Source organism: Pinus tabuliformis, chromosome 6 (assembly GCF_031772625.1).
Source record: "Pinus tabuliformis cultivar Carrire ecotype Pingquan chromosome 6, CPIR1, whole genome shotgun sequence".
Lineage (NCBI taxonomy): Eukaryota > Viridiplantae > Streptophyta > Pinopsida > Pinales > Pinaceae > Pinus > Pinus tabuliformis.
Genome location: NC_142292.1, coordinates 1,997,772,621 through 1,997,780,078, shown reverse-complemented (window position 1 = coordinate 1,997,780,078; position 7,458 = coordinate 1,997,772,621).

Sequence of the window (7,458 nt, the reverse complement as noted above, 5' to 3'; positions counted from 1 at the left end):
GGGCAACTGTTATAGACATTTTTGGGCACTGCAAACCCAATCATATATGTCGATAAACCAAGGTCTTCTGAGTCCCTAAAAGTGTTGTTTCATGCCCTAAAGGAACAAGGTCAGCTGATTACATCATCTCCCAGAAGTTCTCCACAGAAAACTGCTCATAACTGGTCAAAACTGGACCATACAGGTTGCTCAGTGCTAAGGTTGTGATGCATCTCACCTACCCAGTGTAAAAGGTGCGATGAATACTGGAAAGCCCTTCTGTAGGGTGCGATGTGTGAGAATGGCCAAATGGCAGAGACAGTTTGCGAGGTGGATGATCATGGAATCTTCCAAAAACTTCTCCTGTGACACTTGCCTCTCGGAATTCGCCCAGGGATGAGTAAGAGATCATCAATCTCCAAGTGGAATCAAGAACTGTCAGAGAGAAGACACTAATCAAAATCCCAGAAGCTGACTCACCTCCCTGCAATCATCTATATATGGATCCCTCATCCCAGAGATCCGGAGGCTGGAATTTTGTATTTTGTAAGGAAGTGTTGTTGGTTTCCTGGTGGAATATCATAGTGTTGGGTGATCTAAGCTTTCCATGAGGTGAAGAAGGGCTTTCATGCTGGGAGGATGGCGCTAGGTTAGACCAACGGGTTGTAATCCTCTCTTCTAATCTTTATATCAATAAAGCTATTCAAGTTTTCCTCCACATTCTTGTATGTCTGATAGTATATGCATTTGTGTGGTCAATATATATCTGGTCCTATATTTCTTATGATTGTAGATCTCTGCACTTTGAAGTTATTATGCTACTTTGACTTTACAGGTACTCTCTGAAGCAGAGTGGTCAAGGGAGAAGCAGCAAAGACCTGTCGGTGAGGAGAAGGAACAAGCAAAGAACCGAGCAAAAGATCGAGGTTGGTATTCTTTGATCCTCTCCTATCTACTTCTCATAAAGGAAAACAAAAGTAACTTTAATCTGTTTGTTTCTAAGATAGCTACCCATCTTAGTGGGACTAGCAGCTCTGCATATACACTAGATTTCCCGATAATAGATATGTCGTTCTATCTTGATAGTTTGACGAGTGGTAATTCCAGCCAATGCATTACAAGATATGGTTAGATTCATTTCTTCTTTTTCTAGGGTTTGTTCCTGGTGTATATCCTCTTCTTTTGATGTTTCTTGTTCCTTTTCTTCTTCATCTTCACAATCTATGTAAAATAATTTCTTCTCGGCACACTTATGACCTTTAGTGTATTTGCTATCACAACTATAACAAAGCCCTCTTGCTCTTTTTTCTTCCAATTGTTGTGGTGTCAACCTTGTAGGTTGTGGATGGCTAGGGCAGTAACACTTCCATATTTATGATTGTGAGTGGTAGGCTTCCTTGTTACCATAATTGTTCTTTCCGTTTTTCTTGCCAACTTGAATGCATTCTCCATTGAATCTGGTTCCCAAAGGCAAACCTCATGTTGGATGTTATCTTTTAAAGTCCCTATGAACACATCAATCCTATCCTCCTCTGGAATATCTTTTACCCTTATATTCAATTTTTGGAAGTTTTCAATGTGTTAGCCTCACTCTCTTAAAAATCAATAATAAATCCAATTATTAAATTAAATAAATAAAATCATGAAAATTCCTCAAACCAAGGATTCTAGTTTGGATGAGAGATTCTCTCCAACTAGCTCTCCTAAATTAGCGTGTAAGTTGAGAAATTGTCTCAACCAAGTGAGTCTAAGATAGATGCACTATCTTAAGACTACTTTCTCATGTATTTAAATGTATTATTAAATTATTTGAATAAGAGTGAATTACATGAGCATGAGAGACCACATGATGGCTCTCTGCCTTTTCCGCCGGTTTAGTTTTTTTGTGTTAATTTGTTGTGCATATGGTTATATGGCTGTGTGATTCTCATTCATGTGGTATCAGAGCTGATCAAATCTTGAGTTCCACTCTCTAATTTGTCTGGGAATCCTGGGCTTGCAAAAGATGCAATTCAGACACCGTCGCTGCAACTGGGACCTATAGATCAGACGTTTCAGCTCTCAATCACATCACGCGTGATCTCCAAGCAGTGTCAAATGGACTCGGGCGATGTTCTCTGCTGATTTTGACTGATCTGGAGATGAAAGACAGAGATTTATGAGATTTATCAATATCGAAGGTCAGATCTACAAAGTGTTTTCAGATTTGCTGTAAACTGGTCCTTCGTCAATCCCATACTCTGAGAAAAGAGCCTCTACATGCAAGGAAATGATGGCCAAATCTGAGACGAGATCCAACTCTCAGCCTCATAATACATTTGCAGCCTGCAGCGATATCTTAAAGACCATCATTCCAACCTCAACGCAAGTGTGATCGAAACATACCAGCACACATTGGGATTTTTAATCAAAAAAAAGATATTTACACAAACACAGAAAATTCATCAGATTGACTCATGAAATCCTATCTTCTTGATCCCTCAGTAGTCAAGATGGCATCACAGCAAAAGAAGGATCAATCTGGAGAAGGAAACGACAATGAAAAAAATTTCCGGCACACTAGAAAAATCTTGGAGGTTGATCGCCGCTCCATGGCATCTCCACAAAGTGGGATCTGATGCTCTTCAACGCCTGATCCAGCCCATACCGCATACAGAAAAGCCTTGTGTGGGTATAGCAGTTTGTAAATGTTTTTTATTTAAACATCTAAAAGTGTGAACGATAGCTACGTTGTAAGCATTGACATATCTTTGGGCGGTAAGTTAAATAGCATTATGTAGATTTCAGAGTTGGAATATATTATTACATTTCTTCTTGAGCTAACAGCGTCAATGGAGATCCAGAAGCATTGCAAGACTTTTGCGTGGCAGTTTCATTGAATTCTGGGCAACGACCTTTATTTTGTTAGTGTGGCTTGCTTTGTCATGTACATTCAAAGCGCTCTTGTAGCTTATTGTTTCAGGTTGCATTGCCTTCACTGTTGGATGCTCAATCCCATGAAACTTGCACAACGTATCTCTCTAATGGCAGCCTGGATCTACACGCCTTCTAATCGAGAGATGGCTCAAAATCACTGCCAACTAATGCTCTCTGCTTAAACTCTGCAACATGATAGAGAACTTGGAAATTGGTTTTCCAGAGATCAATCTTTCCTGAGCACTTGAACGTGGACGCAGATGTAAAGTTGGTTGTGAATGCTTTTCCACAATGGGCATGATCTCGCAAGGCCACACACAGGTTCTGAGTGCTTTGCTGCTGCATTGCGTGGATGATGGTTTTCAACATTGCATTACCAAGTGACCATGTTGTTGCTCGATTGAGAAATAATTTATTTCAACATCTTCTTAACCAAGAGATTGCACTCTTTGATGTCACTCAAATGGGAGAATTTCAGAGTAGTAATTTAGAAGACACACAAATTAGTAAAAATGCCACCTACAAATGTCTAAGAGGCTATGCCTTGTGCCACGCCCCCATTTGATAGGCCTTGTGTCACGCTCCCATACTCTTTCTTGGGCTCCATGTCGACTTGGCACAACCAAGTCACGTGTCAATGTGTAACCCTAGGGGCTTTGCATCCGGCATGTGGCACTGGTGTGTTAGTGTAGCATAGTATTAAGCCACCTAAATTATGCTTCACATGTTAATTATGTTCTATATAATTATTAAGTGGAAGGTCATAAGTTTTGTCTCAAGAGAAACCTGTAAGTTTCCTTCATGTGAAAACAAGTCAAGTGAAAGTCATTATTGTGATCCAAAGAAAGGTTGAGTCAGTTTTTTGAAGACAAATTGACACCAGAGAGTTCTCAGTCTGTGCTTGAGATACCTCACTGAAGACATTTTCATGATGATGTATATTGAAGGTTAATAAAAACATCTCTTTTTGTGGTGATCGTGTCCTAGATCCACCTGAAATTGAATAAGGGGATCATAGGAACACTTTGTGTCGTGGATGTGTTTGCATGACTTGTGTCGAGTTTGTAAAACACTCTTTTTCTTATGCTTCAAAAAAACAACTACATGCACATAAGAAAATTTTACATATACAAGTCATTGATCAAGCTCCTGAAATTAAAGCTCCCATAATCAATTAAGTTCATAAGCACAAAGCGTCACATCATCGACTTGATAAAAGCTGCTACAACATTTCACAACAGCTAAATCATGCCATCAAGTTAAGGACGCTACAAAATCAAGCATTTCAAGCCAAGACGACATCAACATCATCAACACTTTCTGTATCACTTGCAATGTTTTAACTGAATTGTCCAGGTGCATTTTCAGTTGTAACCGACACCCTCATTTGATTTGTTAAAGTGCATCATTAAGTCAAGTCAGTTGTTACTTGAACATTGAATTTATCATTTGTCATTTGGGTGCATTTTCGACAGTGTTCAACACCCATCATTTTTTAGCACATTCAGTGCATCACTAAGTGCAGTAATCACCCAAGAGTTCAAGACAACAGGTGTTTAAAGCAAGTACAACAATCATCAACAAGCGAGCATGTCATTAAAAACAATCAAACAAACAAGTATTTCAAGTCAAAATAATCAAGCAAGCATGTTCATAAAATAATCAAGCAAGCAATCATCATCAAATAAGCATGACTTCTAATCTTCAAGTAAGCATCAGAATAGGCATGTGTCTATAGCAAGCGCACTAAGATCAAGTAAGCATGTCAAGTAACCAAATCAAGTGCAACAGTTCAACGCACAACAAGTGAGCCTATGTAAAGTTCATTACAGCATTCATAAAGTTCCTTTTAAGCAAAGTGATCATCATCAAGCGAGCGTCAAGTCAACAATTGAAGCAAGTGTTTAAAGCATCAGCAATCAACAAACAATACAAGCGAGCCAGTCATTTCATTTCAAGCATGACTTCTACACCAAGCGAGCCTGACTTCAAAGTAAGCAAGACAACACGGTGACACACATTCAGCTGTCTCAAATTCTTCACAATTTAATGTTATCATCAGCTGACGACATGGTGCACATAATAAAAACCACTCTTGTTGACATTCAAGTTCATCTTCAACATGCACATGAAACGATTGAGTTCCTTCAACTAGAATCGCAACTGCAAAGAATTGAGTTGCAAGAGAAGCGTGTTGCTTCCAAGTCTTTTCCAGATACAACTGATCCTTCGAACTCCTTCATCCAACCAGCTTCAAGTGTTGAAGCTATTCCAGTTCAACTTTATTCCAAACCCATCATCAAGCCATGGGAAGAAATTCAAAGTAATAAAAATCGAAGCGGCTTAGGATATGTCAAAGATAACGACAACTTACATATCCTTGATTATTCAAAGCCCATTTAGTTTGTCAATGCCAGATTACTTGAAAAAATCACCTCAACAAGTTCTCAGCAACTTGCAGACCAACGTCAATGCACACAAACTGAAGTTGCAGACAAACCGAAATGTTCTCATTGTCAAAGAATCGGTCATATGGAAGATCAGTGTTTTGATCTCCATACTTGTAGCCATTATGGCAAGTCCAATCATACATCAAAGAAATGTTGCAACCAATGAAAATCAGCCAGATTGAAGATAAATTATTCATGGATTGATCCCTGGAATGGTCATCCAGAGCCAGAAGATTGTACAAGTTTTACAATCGGATTCACTCACACATATTGCAGCCAACAGTCAAATGACGATGGTACTCTCGTGCAGTTGAATGGGGGAGTACAATAGTGAAACTCTCCTACACCTGAAGGGGGGGAGTTCAGATATCAAATGCAGATGATTGTCTCTCCTTTCAGCTGACAAAGGGGGGGAAATGTCAATGAAATTGAGAAGTGGTTGTCAGACTAAAAGTATTGAAAACATCAACGAAGCAGCCAGTGGGCATCTTCATCAACCAGTGGGCGATCATCATTAGCAAATACGCCAGTGGGCATTCATCAAATTGTGTCAGTGGACACTGGATGTTGTTTTAAAGAAAATGATAGTTGGATCCTTTTGTGGCTTGGCACATGATGGAGTTGTCAAGCGACATTCATATATGAATCACACATGCAGCGGATTCATGTTCTCATTATATTTGAGCATCCATCTTTGGCAGTTTTTCAAGAAAATATTTTTGAGGATCAACTTGAGAACTTGGAATATGGTTCCTTGTTAATTTTTGGATTTATCATTGAGGGAGGGGAATGTTAGCCTCACTCCCTTAAAAATCAATAATAAATCCACTTATTAAATTAAATAAATAAAATCATGAGAATTCCTCAAACCAAGGATTCTAGTTTGGATGAGAGATTCTCTCCAACTAGCTCTCCTAAATTAGTGTGTAAGTTGAGAAATTGTCTCAACCAAGTGAGTCTAATATAGACGCAATATATTAAGACCACTTGCTCATATATTTAAATGTATTATTAAATTATTTGAATAAGAGTGAATTACATGAGCATGAGAGACCACATGATGGCTCTCTGCCTTTTCCTACAGTTTAGTTTTTGTGTGTTAATTTGTTGTGCATATGGTTATATGGCTGTGTGATTCTCCTTCACAATGTGCTCCATCATTGAACCCTTTTATTTGAGATTTATCAATTCGCTAAAAAAAAAATTTCTTTTTGTATCCTCATAATGTGCTATTATTTCATCCGTAAAAATAGCCCAAGTGACATTTGTTTACGAGAGCAAAGCCATTGATACCATACAAACTGATTTGGTTCCAAATATAAAGTTGTAATGCATACCTTTTGTGTGTTTTGCACATTATGGAGATCGAAAAATTGCTCCATCTGTAGTATCCATGTTCCTGGATCCTTGCCATCAAACTTCCTCATATTGATATTTGGAACATGGTGGTTCTTCGATCCAACACTAGAGTCTATGAAATCATGATTAACATTTATTTTGTTCTCATCATGAGTTTCCTTTACTGCCCTTTCGCCATTAGTAAGCATTCTTTGTAGAAACTTTGTCAAATCTGTCTTCAAATTTTTCTGCAAATCTTCCATGCCTTTCTTTAAATCATCCATCTTAGCTTCCACGCCATCCATCTTAGCTTCCACTCCATCCATATTAGTTTCCATGCCATCCATATTAGCCTCCACGTTGTCCATCTTAGCTTCCAAGTCATTCATCTTAACTTCTACGCCTTTCTTTAAACCATCCATCTTATTTTCAGTTACCTTTTGTGCGAGTGAAATTTGTTGCACTTGGTTTCATAATATTGATATATCATGTTGCATTTCTTCCTCTTCTTCATGAGTCATGCTAGAGCTTTCAGGTTGCTTATTAGGTGTTTCCATTTTATTTCTTCAAGGCATCAATTACCGATAATAATGCTTCATTGTGCCCTTTGAATTCCTTCAAACTAATTTTTCAAACCAAGCTTATGCAAAAATTTTAAAAAAAATACACACCTTTTTTCACTTTGTAGGAGCTCAATATTGAATCTGATGTACCTTTGTAATTTTGGATCTTCCAGTTCTGAAATCATGACCTACAGTAGCTCTCTGCGTTCTAT